The sequence below is a fragment of the Apodemus sylvaticus genome, chromosome 13 (genome assembly GCF_947179515.1).
Source record: "Apodemus sylvaticus chromosome 13, mApoSyl1.1, whole genome shotgun sequence".
Lineage (NCBI taxonomy): Eukaryota > Metazoa > Chordata > Mammalia > Rodentia > Muridae > Apodemus > Apodemus sylvaticus.
Window position 1 is genome coordinate 33,494,065 of NC_067484.1, and position 15,087 is coordinate 33,509,151.

A 15,087-nucleotide genomic window follows, 5' to 3' on the forward strand; every position below is an offset into this window, starting at 1 on the left:
ATTATCTATTTTGTTTTCCCTTCTGTGAGAGATTCAGGTTTGTGCCTCAGTGCCCCTAGAGACTCTTCCCATCCATTACACTGAGCCATATTTTCTCTGGTGACAGATGGGGCCATACTTGTGTCAGCCAATCTGTACTAAGAAAATGAATGACTGATTTCCTACTTTCTTCCATGAATAAACAATCGTAAAAATATTTGTAAAACATTGGTAATAGAGGCTGGAGGGACGAATCGACAGTTAAGAGAACTTGCTGCTCTTGAAGAGAACCAGCACCTGCTTGGCAACTCACAACAGTCTGTGAACTCAGTTCCAGGGCATTAGATGCCCTCTTCTGGCTGCTAAAGGCACCAGGCACCTATGTCATGCTCACACATACATGCAGGCAAACACACACACGCAGAAAAAGAAAAATAAATGTTTTTGAATGGTACTAAAATGAATCCTGTTTCCTTCATTTATTACATAAACCTATCCTCATGCCATCAACAGGATCAATCCAAATGCGTCTTTACCGCCATCCTTGAGACTGTGATTCGTTTGAGCCAGATTACGGCTAGAAGCCTTCTAGATACGCTTTAAATGCCTGTCGGTGTCTCCACTTAGCTGCTGGAATCCTTTTCTCTCTTACACAATGGACTTTCTAAAGAAGTCTTAAATTGTCTAATATGCTTATAACAAAATATTTATCAAAACAAATGTAATACTGATACATTGATATAATACTGATGCGTTGATGTATTATTGATACATCGATGTAATATGGATATATTGATGTAGTACTGATACATAGGTGAACCTTGAGAACACCTTGTAGGCGGCCTGGAGAGGTGACTTATGGGTCAGGCCCCTCACTGTGAAAACAAGAAGGCCCAAGTTCACATCCATAGAGCCCATGTGAAAGCTGGGCAGACCTAACAGCATTCGGGGGTCAGCATAGGCAGATCTTGGAGTTCAATGGTCAGCCAGTACAGCAGAATTTAGGCTTAGTAAAAGACCATCTCTCAAAACACAAGGTGGAAGGTGTGGTGGCCCACATCATCAGTCCCACAACTGGGAGCCAGAGGTAGGTGACTCTCTTGAGTTCCAAGCCAGCCAGGGATGCATAGTGAAAACCTGTCACAGAAATATTGCAAAAGAAGATGAAGAACAACAGAGGCAGACATTCAATGTGCTCTTCTAGCTTCTGTGTGTACACACATATTCACATATATCACATACACACACATATATACACATGCCCTCTAACACCATATGCACACATGTATGCATACACACAACATGCACAACAATACATACACACCATACATATCACACACACACCATCATATAGACATACAAGTACACCATACACATGCATACCATTACACATACAACATGCAACACAAATATATACACCACATAACACACATACAATACACACAATACATACATACACAACACAAGACACACATGCATACCATGCACGCTATATACACACATGTACACATCACATAGACATACAAACATACATCATACAAACATGTACATATATATACCACACATGCACCCAGGCATACCATACACACACACACACACACACACACACTAAACAAACAAGCAAACAAAGAGGAGTTAGGGGGCATATATACCATGGAAGACTAAGAGTAGGGGGCTCCATCTATGCAGTTATAGGAAAGCCATCATCCTTGCTAGTGAACACTCTGTTGCTGCTCTTTAGGAGGAACATCCATACTCCATGAGTTATCCCTCACCTATGGGCTATAAAGAAGCCCAATCAATAAACTTATTGGTTCCCTGGGGTGAGCGTCTTAGAACCACACCTTGGTTTATCATTAGGATCTTAGGAGGAGGGGTAGGTGTTGTTTATGCCTTTCCCTGGGAAGGGATTTTAGAAATAGGACTGCAAGGAGCAGAGACATTTTTCTGAATTAATGTTCTCATGTCTAGAAGAGGGAAGACAAAGATGTGAACATGACAGGGAGTCTTTGTCACACTGAAACATGTGACACAAGAAAGCTGACCATGAGAGAAAACAGCCACCAGGAAAATCCTGGCATGATCATCAGTAAGGAAGGACAAGGAGGACACTTGGCTTCTCTTCTGAGAGAAACCACAGTTCTGGAGATCAAATGAGAAAGAGCCTGCTGCCCTCAGGATGACCACTCATTCATCTATTCAGTCAACACACACTATTATCAACTTGCTTCTGCCACATGTGATTCTAGATTCTTGAGTGCAAAACAGCAAACAAAACTGGAAATGATCTTGCTCCCATCCTGGAGAAGAGGGTTAAGTCATGCCAACTGATAAACAAGGGGCATGGCCTGTTTGGGTGTGGCCATTTCTGATGGTTGATTTGCCTTAAGCCATTGATTTGATACAATCCAGAATCACCATGGAAGAGATTTTCAAAGTGAGACTATCTAAATAGGGCTAGCCCCTAGGCGTGTCCTGTAATAATTGGAGTGGTTGTTGAGGTAACTATTCTTTATGACATCATTCCTTGGGTTTGGGTCCTGGATGTGGATGAAGTAGAGAAATTGATCTGAGTAGGGAGGTGCATATATCCATCTCTCTCTGCTCTGAACTGCAGATATACTCTGACTAGCTATTAAGTTCCTGCCGCCTTGACTTCTCTGCTGTGACGGCCTATAACCTGGGGTTGTGGGCCACCATGAACCCTTCTCCTCTAAGTTGCTTTTAAAAAAGTTGGGGGTCTTTGCTCACAGCGCCAATGATGAAACTGTGACGGACTGTTACAGAGGCAATAAAGCAGATAAAGAGTGAGTCATTTAAGGATCAAAACCTTATCCCCCCCCCACACACACACAGCAGTAGAGGTAACACGTGGCATGAGAAAGCAGTGGACTGGGTTCATATAGCTGGTGAGCTGCCGAGGCGCCTCATGGGCTCAATAGTGCTTCTCATTCGACAGCCACTGCTGCTGTGGCTGATAGACATGCGTGGCTGGGAAGTGCTTTTCTTTTGTGACAGGCACTTTTATATTTCCACACTGGATCCAGTCCTGATGGAGTCTCTCTGATTTGCATATTGATAGCCACTTGACCAGAGCCAACTGACTGACTCTCTGGAAGCAAAGCCATTACCCTTGTTCCCTGCTAGCACCTTCCTAAAGCCTCGTCAGGACATGCAGAGCTATAGGCCTCTCAGGTCTTCCTTTTGCCTGCATCTGTTTTCTTGGCTGTGATGGGGGGTGGGAGAGAGACCAAGATGAGGGATCTGCCTTCAGAAGCAAGTGTAATATAAATGACCTGGGCTAGAGGATGGATGGGCTGGGCAGACCGATTCTCCGTTAGTAGCTCCAGATCCATTTTCCAGGTTTACATTCTCAATTCATAAAGGTTTAAAAACTATGGGTTTTCATTTTGCTTGTTGTACCTGTAACCTTCGCAAGCACCCTCTAAGTATTGGGTGTCAGCGGTTAGCAGCTGGGTCCTCGGAGGAAAATGTAGCACCTCTGCAGTCGAGATGGGTATTTGGGGAGAAGGGACATTAAACCGATCAGCCAGTGCTAATCAATCAGTCCCTGCCTTTCGGAGATCTTGGCGGCTGCTGCTCAGTCAGTCAGTCCTTTCATGTGTTAGAGTATACACTGCAGATAGGGGAAATAGATGGCAGAAATGGCTAGAGAAAGCCAGACTTCCAGCCTTGGCCAGGCCCCGAGGAAGCAACACCTCTCATTGTCAAAACAGCAATTCCATAGAAATGTGAATTCTTTCAATATTCTTTGCACCGCCCAAAATCCATAGAATGTAAGTGTACTCGCCCTTAAATACCCTGACTAGACTCTACTGAGAATGGCCTCAGTACAAACCAGATGACAGGAGCTAAAGACTTCTGCTGTTTCCTCCAAAATCATCTCCGACTGAGCTGCTCGAGGGGCAGCTCTGTCCCTGTACACATCTGTCCTGTCCTCCCCCCTCCTGTATATGCTAGCACACTTGCTTTGACACTGGCCTTTTCTGATGCCATAAGGAGAGGCTGAGCCACCTCCCCCTACACAGCTCAGCCTCTTTCAGCTAAATGGGGATCAGGAGATAATAAGGCTGCTATGACAACAGTTCAGATTGAAACACCTGTACGAACACAAAAGGGCAAAGGGGAAGTGGGGGCAGGAGGGACACCTCTAACCTACCCGCCAGCTGAAGACTTCAGCACAATCTCCAACAGCATGTGAACACAGACTGACATTCGTAAATATTTCACCACGTAAATGATTTTGAAGGAGTAGGAAGCAGGCTAGAATAATGATTTATAGAATTTCAGAAACCGTGGTTTCTTAAGTGTACTTCACAGCAGGGCTATCACAGACACAAAAACCGGAGGCTCATCATCGACTCTTTCAGGAAGAAGAAAGGGAGGCTAAGAGTCCTTTATGTTTCTTTTCTGGAGCACTTGGAAGGCTTGTTCAAGCACACACACACACACACACACACACACACACACACACAGCCTCTTATAACACCTGATGCTGATACACACTCTCCACACTTGACCAAAGAGTGGCCAGAGGAGACCTCTCAAGACATTTCCAGAACTGGCTTCAACCCCAGCACCATCCGAGAGCTGGTTGCTCCAGCTGGCTGCTCCCAGAACTTAGCAACCCGAACCCCCAGATGCAGAGTTTCCCTGGTTGGGGTCTCTCTCCCTGTGCAGAAACCCAGGAACAGAAACCCAGCTGCACTAGTCCTGAAAAGCTAGTCTCGACAAGGGTAAAACAGGATCTCACCGATGGGAAATACGTAGGTGTGCAACCAGTTATGATTCCTGCAGCTGGGCTGTTCCAAGTTCCTGGTTACCATGCCAGTCAAAGGTGTTGCAGGGCTGAAGAGCAGTTTTAAAGACTTCAAGAAACAAATCACTAGCTTCCCCACAGGTATGGCACAGATTAGCCACTACAGTCTCATTGGTCACCGTAGCTGTCTCCAGGACTGAAGATGGGAATGAGCCAAACTCAGGGTAGCCCAGGGAGCCAGAATGGTGAATGACATTCAGTGTTGCAAGTAGCCATGGTTCCTGAATGACCCCAGTGTGAAATAATCCCACCTCCCACCATCTTCACACTTGCAAGGTTAGTAACTCCACCGACCACTCTGTGTGGGTGATAAACTTCCATTGAATGGGTAAGAGGACAATTGACTGGGGATAGCCACCGACAACCCCCCTTCCTGGGACTAGATTGCACCTTGGTTTTAGGGAAAACATCTTGCAGGGAGAATGGGGAGCAAGAACAGAATAGCAGCTGCCCAGGACAGTCAGCGTAAGCGCTTTCGTGTTTGGGGAACAATTAATTATCCAAAGCTCCCGATTTGAAAAGGGGATGTTTAATCTCCTGTTTCCCCCAGGGTCTTAGCCCTTTGACCCTGCTTCTTGACCTCTGCTCTTCCACCTTGCCTTACTCCCTGGAGGCCTGGATTCTGCACAGCCGTTTTATTTAGTAAACATGGCTCAAGTTGGAGAGGTTAAAGACTAGACTCTACAGTGGCACCTTCAGACAAAGGCACGCTTTCCCCCAGGGCAATGTGTCAGGCTGAGAAAGGGCTGGGCATGGAAGGTCAAACCTCATCAGAGTCTATCCCAATTCCCTCAAGAAAGGTTCTTGGTGCATGATGGGAAGCGCCTTGAGTCAGGTGCTGCTGTCTTTGTGCCCATGTTAATGCTTTATGCAGGAGAGCTGACTGGTGGCTTACCTTGCATTGGGCACAGCTACAGCAAATGCAATAAAGTGCCCCCAGAGAAAGGGCGGAGCCAGTGTGAGAACCCAGGACCACCGATGTCTCTTAAGCTCTTAGATATTTAAGGGCAAGGGAGAGAGGTAAAAGGGACACTCTGTTTAAAATCTCAGTCTTGCTCCTAGTTAGCCTTTTGGCTTTGGGCAAATTACTTAACTTCTCTGCCTCAGTTTCCTCGTTGGGAGAAGAGAAAAGCATGCACTGGAGAATTAACGGGCTCAGCAGTCGGTCTATGTCACTTTTGTAGAAGACGTGGGTTCATTCCCAGACCCTACATGGAGGCTGACATCCATTCTTAATTCCAGTTCCACGGGATCCAGTACCTTCTTCTGACTTCTGTGGGAACAAGGCAGAAACGTGGTGCACATATGTGCAGGCTAAGCTCTCACTCACATAAAATAAACAAATCTACAAGGGGAGAAAAAGAAGCAGAGAAAGACCTCTTCATGAGGACTACTGTGAAAATTATGTTAGTCCACGCAGGGAACTGTTGGGTCACTGGGAGATCATAAGCACTTCCTAACTTGCTTGCTTTCTATTCTGGCCAGAGGTGGGTTTTTTGTTTGTTTGGTTTTTTTTTTTTTTTTTTTTTTTTTTTTTTTTTTTTTTTTTTTTGCTTGCTTGCTTTTGTTTCTGTTTTTGACTTTTGATATTTGCTGCAATCCCCACACACTTTGCCTCCCTAGAGTGCTACTCCTGGACATGCAGTAGATGTAGGATTTTGGTTGTTGAAACTTGGGTACGGGTCACTATTGGCATCTGCTGGGTAGGGCCCAGCATTGCCGGACCTGGGATAGTCAGGGCATTTAGCACAACTCCCCACAACCTTTTATGACAAAGACACACATCCCTTACTGTCTCTCTACTGGAGCCTGCTTACTGCCTGCCTGTCTCCTGGCTTGTAAGAAGCTAGCTTCTACTGGACCTCAAATGCTGAGGCTCAGGGGGTGTGGTTCATGCCGAGGCTATTTTCAGTCTTCCACATTTCCCTCAAGAACCCCCAGGAACAAAAGCAACCCTTTGACACAAATTATGTATCCTGAGACACCAGCTACAATATGCATTCATGTTAATCAATGAACAAACACCAATTGCGGTGGTGCGCATTGCTAAACAAAGCCCTCGACCTAATGTCTGTAATTTGAGGTGTTCACAAAAATGATAAGAATCTCCAGCTTGCTGGACCCTCCTCTGTCTCCTGGTGACACATCCAGTCTTTCAGCTGTCACTCAGCCCTGGCGGACGTGAGGAGAGGAATTCTGTACCGCTGGTCATTCAGGTCCCCTCTGGGGTTAGCCCGCGCTGAGCATCCAGCCTGTGACAGAGAGGGGTCCTTTCTGCTTTGGCCCTGGTTACCTTGGTTACACAAAGAGAGTAAACCATTAACAAGGCAAGGGCAAGGGTAGAGAAAAGAAGGCAGGAGGAGAGTTTGCCCTTGAAATTCCTCCATAATTCTCTCACGGAAAATGGAGATTCAGCAAAACTTACTTCTTGGAGGCCCCCTTTGACTGCCTCTATAGTGATTTATTTTTGCCTATAGCTGAGAGCTGAATTATTTCTATAGATGTTGACTTTGGCATAAACAGTACACCCAACATCAAATCAAATCTTGATGTTATGTAAATTCTGAAATTATTCATAGAAGAAATCCTGATCAGATGCGCACATGCTCCATGCTGCCTGTGCTGCCTTTCTGGGTGATCACCAGCGTTCCTGAGAGTTGGCCGACCCCGACCGTGTAGATTCCATCACCAGAGAGAGGAATTCCATCTTCACCTTGAAGCTGTGTATGAGGTTATGACAGCCAGGATTTGAATCTTAATTCATTTGTTAACAAGTAATAAAAATTATTATTTTGAACACCATTTGTCTTTCTGGCAGGTTACCTTGAAGATTACAAGACTGGCCATTTAGTCTTCTGTCTTAATGTATTATACTACAGATAGCTATAGCTTCTTCCCTCAAATGTTTGTGAGGTTTGAGCAGATACCACCAACCATTGATGACACAGGATTCAGTCATAGAAGTAGAGCAACCCTGTCTCCAACTGCAACTTTATAAAGGGTTATAACATAGACTTTGCCTATATTTCATATGGCCATTGTAATAGTCAGTGCTCTTAACATTAAATAAATGCTACACAGACTTCACAAATATAGACCAAGTACAACTGGGTTGCTAAACTTTTTTCCTTGGACCACAGTAAAGTCCAATACCATGGGCAGGTATATTCCTTTAAAAGATTCTGTCACTTCTCTGAGCAGAAACATTCTCAACAAGCCCATTGTGAGTGCTAGTAGCACTCATTTTCTGAAGACATTCAGAGTTAAATAGATGATGATTATAGAGCCATCAGCAAATCACTTCATGGCTCCTTACTGTGTGTTGGATTACAGCCAATGATGTTAGTACTAGTGGTCCCTGAGATGTGAAGATCTCAGTGCCCAGTTCCTTTCTACTTAACTCCAGCATTATGAGCCACTGTCTAGCCCACCTGACAGAAAAAAGAGCTGGAAGAGAGGTGGCTCTAAATCCCACTAGGTCCATTGGAAACCCAAGAGTACAGCCAAGGCTCCCCGATAGGAAAGATAGAACTGTCCTGCCAATCAATTGCCCTGACCTAGAGTTAAAGACATTCTACTGTGTGCTGACGGCAGCTCCCTCGTTCAAGGAATCTCTAGGCTCCACTCTAACCGAGGCCTGTTATTTCAGGACCCAGTTTGTGGACCCAAGCTATTGGTAACTTCCCTGAACATTTCTGTCACCTGAGACCAGGAAATGTTTGTTTCTATGCGTCTGCTAAAGTGTGCAACCCAGCGTTTTTCCAAGCTCAATAGATATTTGCTGATTGATCCATTGACCAGAGCCTAGGTCTCATGACTCTCAGCACCTTGACCTTTTAATTTCAAAAAGGCCAATCAATCAACTAATATATTTTCTACAGTACCACAATGCCTACTACACAGTTTAGGAAGTTTCCACAAATCTAAATATCAAACCCTATCTCAATCCAACAAGCATATAAAAATTGTCAAAACACACACACACGCATGCATACATATACACACGGACATGCACACATGCATACACACATATGCACATGCACATACTCCCACATTCATGAACATGCACACTCACACAAATGCATGCTGACACACTTAAAAGGACCTAGTGGCTCAGCCACAAAACAGGACCCTCATTTCTAGGAGATACCTCATGAGACATTTTTTTTATGAGCTAACTGGGGGATTTTTCTGGACAGGTTTGGCCTAAGGTCAAATATTTGTCATAAAATGACCCAACCAGAACACATGATCAGTGAAGACGCTCCAGGAACTGCATCTATCCGTGCATTCCAACCAGAAGCCGGGATACTTCAGTAGAAGCAACTGTACCCAAGTTGTACAATAAAAGGCAGCCTGGCTGTTGAGAAGATGGACAGCAGAAAGCACCTACCTAAGGAATGGAGGGGTAATCAGGGTTCTAGGACACTGAATCCTCCACCTCCACCCTCACCCTCACCCCAAGAACTCAGAGTCTGACCCTAAATTTTTCACACTCCCTAAGGCATGAGCTTAGATGGGGAGAGCATCAGGTCAGTGGAGCACAGTCCCCATTGCTGCCTATAGAGGGGCTGGTTCTACTTAGAGCCACTGGGATTCATTTCTTCATAACCACGTGTGGCCTTATCAAGGACGCTGCCTGGGGGTTGGGGCTGCTGGTTTTATCCTCTGCCTTCCTCTGCCCTGCCCTCTGTGGCTCTCTCCCTCCCCACAACCCCAAGCCAGAGCAGAGATCTGCTGCTCCTTTCTGAACGTAATGGCTCCAAGAATATGTCATTTTATTCTATCACCATCAGTCCCAATATTTTACGTTTGCCTCTGACAAACTAGGAGCCCTGAAATCATCATTTAGGAAACAAAGCTTCACCAGGAGCTCTTAAGGGTTTTTTTTCCCCTTTCTTTCGGTTTTTAGCAGGCTAGTAAAAATCAATAATGCTGTGTTCCCATCTGTAGACCACCTGACATCTCATAAATGGGCAATGGTGCCTGCGCTGGCTGCAGAGGGAGGCTCCTGTGAGAGACAGGGCCAATCTGGCCAAGCGCTAAGCCCTGCATTCTTTTTTTTTTTCCTGCTAATTTAAAATCTCACTCACCCCTGGGACAGTCCTGAGGGCTCCTTTTGGGGAAAGTTGTGTCTTCCTGGACAGAGTTTAGCATGGCCAAATTGAGGCAGGAAAATGGCAGGGGTGGGCAAGGGAAATGTTATCCAAGTTGAGAAATGATCAAACCCTTTGTCCCTCAAAGGATTCATTAAATGGTACAAGGCTGGAACCGTGATTTGGAGGGCATTATTCCAGGGCAATTAGGCATGAGCGTCAAGATTTCAGAAGCTGTCACTTGGTCCAGGCTCATGCCAGAGGATTTGGGTCTCAAATCTCAAATGTCTAAGGCGTACAGTTGAAGGAAAGGCAAAAGCATCCTGGGGCGCCAACATGCTCCTGCCCCCATGGGACTCCCTAGGGGCCCAGAGACATCAAAACATGCCAGGCTGGGGCAGCTCTGGACACTGCGTGGCCTTGCAGCAGCACAGGCACAGGAAGCGAGTGTGACTCCCAAACAATGGAGCCAAAGTTCAGGAGCTACAGGGGCCACAAGACACAAGAAAGGCGGCCTCTGAGAACAAGAGCCAGATCCAGGCAGGAGGGGGCGGGGGCTCTGAAACGGCCACTCCCTTCACCCCACCCAGAGACCTTTACAAAGCCACAGACGGAACCATATTGTCCTACCCAGGCCAAGTTTAACTTCTAAAGAAATCTTTTCAAGATGTTCAAAGCAGGCGAGTGTAGTTTGGCTCTAAGCGCTACCATCTGCTGCTGCGCGCAGACCAGTAATCCGGGCTGGGACAGAGGCCCTGCAGCAAGTCGCCTGCTGTGCCCACTGGAGAATGCACACGGGCAGCAAGAGACAAAGGGCCATCCATGCTCCTGGGCAGTGACACAGGGATTGTTGGGACAGGAGGGGGTGGAGGGTAGCAGAGGGGGTGGGCTGGACAGAGTGCAGAGCTGCTGCGAAGGCAGTCAGCTGTGCAGACACAGGGGCATGCCTCAGCCGGGGCTCACTAGAGGTCCTCAAATAGCCTAGGACCTCATCTAGTGGTCACAGGAGGCAGGCATGACCTCCCACTCTGCCAGAGAGGCTGGAGCTCCTTGATCCTGAGAATACCCTGTACTGATTACCGGAGCATGTCTGAATGTAAACCTACCTTCTTAGCTCTTCTCATTTACTTTGTGTGGTTTTTTTCCCCCCTTGCTCTAGAAAATGTCGTCAATTAGCAAGCAACTCATTTAATGCTCTTTGTTGGTCACAATAGACTAGCAAAATCCCCTCACATGACCAGGGTTGTGCCAGTTCCAGATAAACCAGGAACCCAACCACGGTGTATGATGAGGACCCAAAATCCCCGAAAGGAAAAAGAACAGGTGTCCAAATATGTGAGGAGAGGTGAGAGCTCAGGGTGACTCAGCGGTCCCTCTGAAGGAGAGCTGTTGGGCCCTTGGCTTTCTCCCTCTGCTGACAGGGTCTCCTGCATCTCCACTTATGCAGGAATCTTGACCAGTGTCTCTCTAAAGGCTTTATCTGCCTGGCTTCCTAACGTCCCGGTCATGTGAGCTTCTTCCTCCCTCAGACTCCCTGAGGCTGCCCTCCTGTGGGAAGCACCACGGTTTCATCTCCACCTCTGATCATATCCTATGCTCACACGTTGGCCTTATTTCCCCTACACATTGGACAGCATACTGTGTCTTTAGCAAGAGTCATTATCACATGACACTTGTCTATTTAAGTCACCAAGACAACAGGTCTCTACTCCTCTGCCTCTCTCTACATGGTGATATTTATTTGAGCATAGTTGATGGCTTGGGGGTTAAGAGTGTATAATAGTGTTCTGGTACAGGGCTTGATTTGGTTCTCAGTATCCAGACTGGGTGGTTCACAACCATCAGTAACTCCAGCCTCAGGGATTCCAATGCCAGCTCCAGGGCCTCTGGCATTACTCTCTGGTCTCTGCAGGCCCCTGTACCCTGCACACATACCCCCACAGAGGTGCATACCCATAATTAACAAATTTAAAGAATCTTTGAACGGAGCCATTCCCCCTTCTCTTTATTGAGCTACTTCATTGTGATATCTCTCTTGCATACATTATATTGATTATTGTGTATAGAGGCAGGATATGTAATCTTTGGATGCAATATTAAGATAGGAAAGATACCATTACAAAATGTTTGTCATGGGAAGAGACTAGGGCTGATAAGGCTGAAAACTCCCTGAGGAATTGGAGCTTTTTTTTTTTTAATGGAAAATTTATTGCAAGTCTCCAGCCATGCACTACTTTTTATCAACATCTTGTTCTGCCGCTTCCTTCGCCCTTTTTGCTCGGATGCCAAAGAGCCGGGCATTGGCACGGGCCATGCGGAGACTGGCAAAAGTCTTAAAGCTCTTCTCTTCTGTGAGGACTCAGGCCTTTTCCCTTTTGTCCACACTCAGGACGGGCATCACAGGTCCTGTTAGCTGGGTGGCTAACAGGAATTTAAGTTCTTCAGCAGAACTCCTTCTTTGGAGCAGAAGGCTTCCTGGGGAACAGTATGAGCTTGGACCGGTACTCCTTCCGGCACTGCACGTTAACCTGCGGATTCGTTTCGCCTCCTTGGAAACAAGAGATGCCGATGGTGCGAGCCATTTTCTTGTGGATACCAGGCACTCTGAGTTCCTCCAGGCTGAAGGCCCTGCCAGCCGGGACCTTGGTGTGGTATCACGATGGGCCTTATGGGACCGGACGAGGGTCGAGGAGCCTCTTTCGCCTGCCGGGCCTTGCATCTGTGGATCTTGCATGCCGGCTGCTTAAATCAAGTGTCCACTCGCTGCTGTCAATCCTTGTAGAAGTGGGGCTTCAGGCTCATGCCATTCCGGCTGGGCGCCATGGCTGTCTCCTGTACAGGAGAAGAGGCGAGCAGAGAGGATCGGGCACCGCAAAGCACCCTGGGGTTGTAGGGCAGAATTAGAGCTTTTGACTGGCCTCCGGGTGAGCTGGAGCACAGTAGCTATGACACCATTTTCATTGGGTTTCTCCTCCATGGAATAAAGAAGCTGAATGAAATACCCCAGAGTCTGTTCTGCTTCTGTTACCCTGAGGTCTAATTTATAGGAATGTTAACAGCTTTAGATTGCCTGGACCTCCATCAAGGTGCCTCGTCCGTTATAGAAACCCACGGAAGGTGGGCAGGTTGTGAGGGGATGCTCCCCTGCGTTAGATACTCTTCTCAAATCACAGCCACACCAGAAAGACTAGTGGCCGTCGGTCACTACCACCTACCTGTCCCTGTGGCTGATGCCTCTCGAACTCTGGTGTCAGTCCCATCTGGGTTCTCAGGTGCTTTTTGACTTTGTCTAATTTGCTGTGTCGTGTATCCAGGGTGCCAACTGCCTCCGAATATGCCCCATCCCTGTCTCTGTCCCTCCAGATAACTCTCCCTGATCCTGCTATAGGCATGCGTTTTCTGGGGGGCGGGGGTATTACACAGCCCATTGCCCTTAATCTTCCCTCAGCCTTGGGGGTGTGTTTTATGCTCCTTGGGTCATTAAATTATAGTTTGTCGGTTGTATGCATGGAGAACGGAATGAGGTTCAGACACACAACTACCTGTGACTAAATGGACCTTGTAAAGGTTCTAGCGTATTCAAGTATCTCAAATAGGCAGGTCCAAAGAGATTGGCAGTTGTCACACAGTAGGAGTAAGAGGGGGTGGTAAGATGAGAAACTCTGTTAATGGCTATAGATTTGGGAGGGGGGCATAGATATATTAAGGGAACTAAATATTGACAAAGATGTGCAACCTTGTGGACCTATCAAAGCTCATTGAATTATACACATTAGAATGATGGGATTTTTGCGATGATGAATTTTATCTAATCAAAACGAATCTCAGCTGGGCACACAGCTCTGCCATGTTTGGCTCACATGTGCAAGGCTCTGGGTTCAGTTCTCTGCACTGTCAAAAGAAAACAGGAAAAACAAAGCACAGATGCAACCAGCAACAGCTCCGAGCTTCCCGTATCCCTTTGCTCCACCTCTGCTTACTCTTAGGTTCTGTCATCTGCTAATGGCGCCTTCCCTCTCTTGGGCATGGTCATGTCTCGGGTCAGGTCTTCCTGTCCTCATTCTCTCCCAAGCTGCCTTTCAGCAGCCGTGTGTGTCTGCCAGCTCCTCTGCGGCCTCTGCCCCGATTGCACACCTGTGGCAGGCAGACACCTCATCTCAGTCTTGGATCCCAGTGCAGCATCGCTCCACTTACAACTCGAAGTGCTTCTTCACTGCCTCACAGAAGTCCCTCCCACACTGACCAGCAATGTCTTCTCCCAGCCCATCCCTTCTTTTGACCCAGTTTGGTCCAATGAGATAGAAAGGGTTGAAGCCGGGAAGTGGTGGCACATGCCTTTAATCCTAGTACTTGGGAGGCAGAGGCAGTTGGATCTCTGAGTTCGAGGCCAGCCTGGTCTACAGAGTGAGTTCCAGGACAGCCAGGGCTACACAGAGAAACCTTATCTCGAAAAACCAAAGCAAGAAAAAGAAGAAAAAGAAGAAGAAGAAGAAGAAGAAGAAGAAGAAGAAGAAGAAGAAAGAAAGAAAGAAAGAAAGAAAGAAAGAAAGAAAGGAAGGAAGGAAGGAAGGAAGGAAGGAAGGAAGAAAGAAAGAAAGAAAGAAAGAAAGAAAGAAAGAAAGAAAGAAAGAAAGAAAGAAAGAAAGAAAGGAAGGAAGAAAGAAAGGAAGGAAGGAAAAAAGAAAGAAAGGAAGAAAGAAAGGGTTGGTAAAATAACAGTGTCGAGCTGCAGAGATCTGACTCATTTCACTTTAAATTTTATATAACTAGAAAGTTTAGGTGGAGTTGATAAGCACATTTGATACAAAGAAAGTAAAATTAATTTTATTTTTCTCCCACACAATACATCCTGACCAGTTTCCCTTCCTCCACTCCTCCCAGTTCCAACCCAACCTCTTTTTTCCTCACAGATCTATTCTTCTTCCATTTCCCTTCAAAGAAGAGCAGGTCTCCCAAGGATATCACCTGAATGTGGCATAACAAGTGACAATAAGACAAGGCACAAGCCCTCATATCAAGCCTGGATAAGGCAACCCAGTGGGATGGAAAGGGTCCCAAGAGCAGGAAATTCTTTAAGGACTAAGAAAACGTTATCTTCCTGCTACAACAGAGACTCATCCAGGAGACCGTTGGGAGGCTTGTGGCCTACTCATCCCACAAAGATGTAGCTCA

At 46.5% G+C, this 15,087-nt stretch overlaps 1 protein-coding gene and 1 pseudogene across 1 annotated transcript in view; one reads left to right on the forward strand and one right to left on the reverse strand.

Annotated features, from left to right (window-relative positions):
• Nars1 (asparaginyl-tRNA synthetase 1) overlaps nt 1–15,087 on the forward strand; it is a 581,145-nt gene that overhangs the window by 471,927 nt on the left and 94,131 nt on the right. The gene's annotated exons all lie outside the window — the stretch shown is intronic.
• LOC127698122 (60S ribosomal protein L13-like) lies at nt 12,146–12,738 on the reverse strand (annotated as a pseudogene).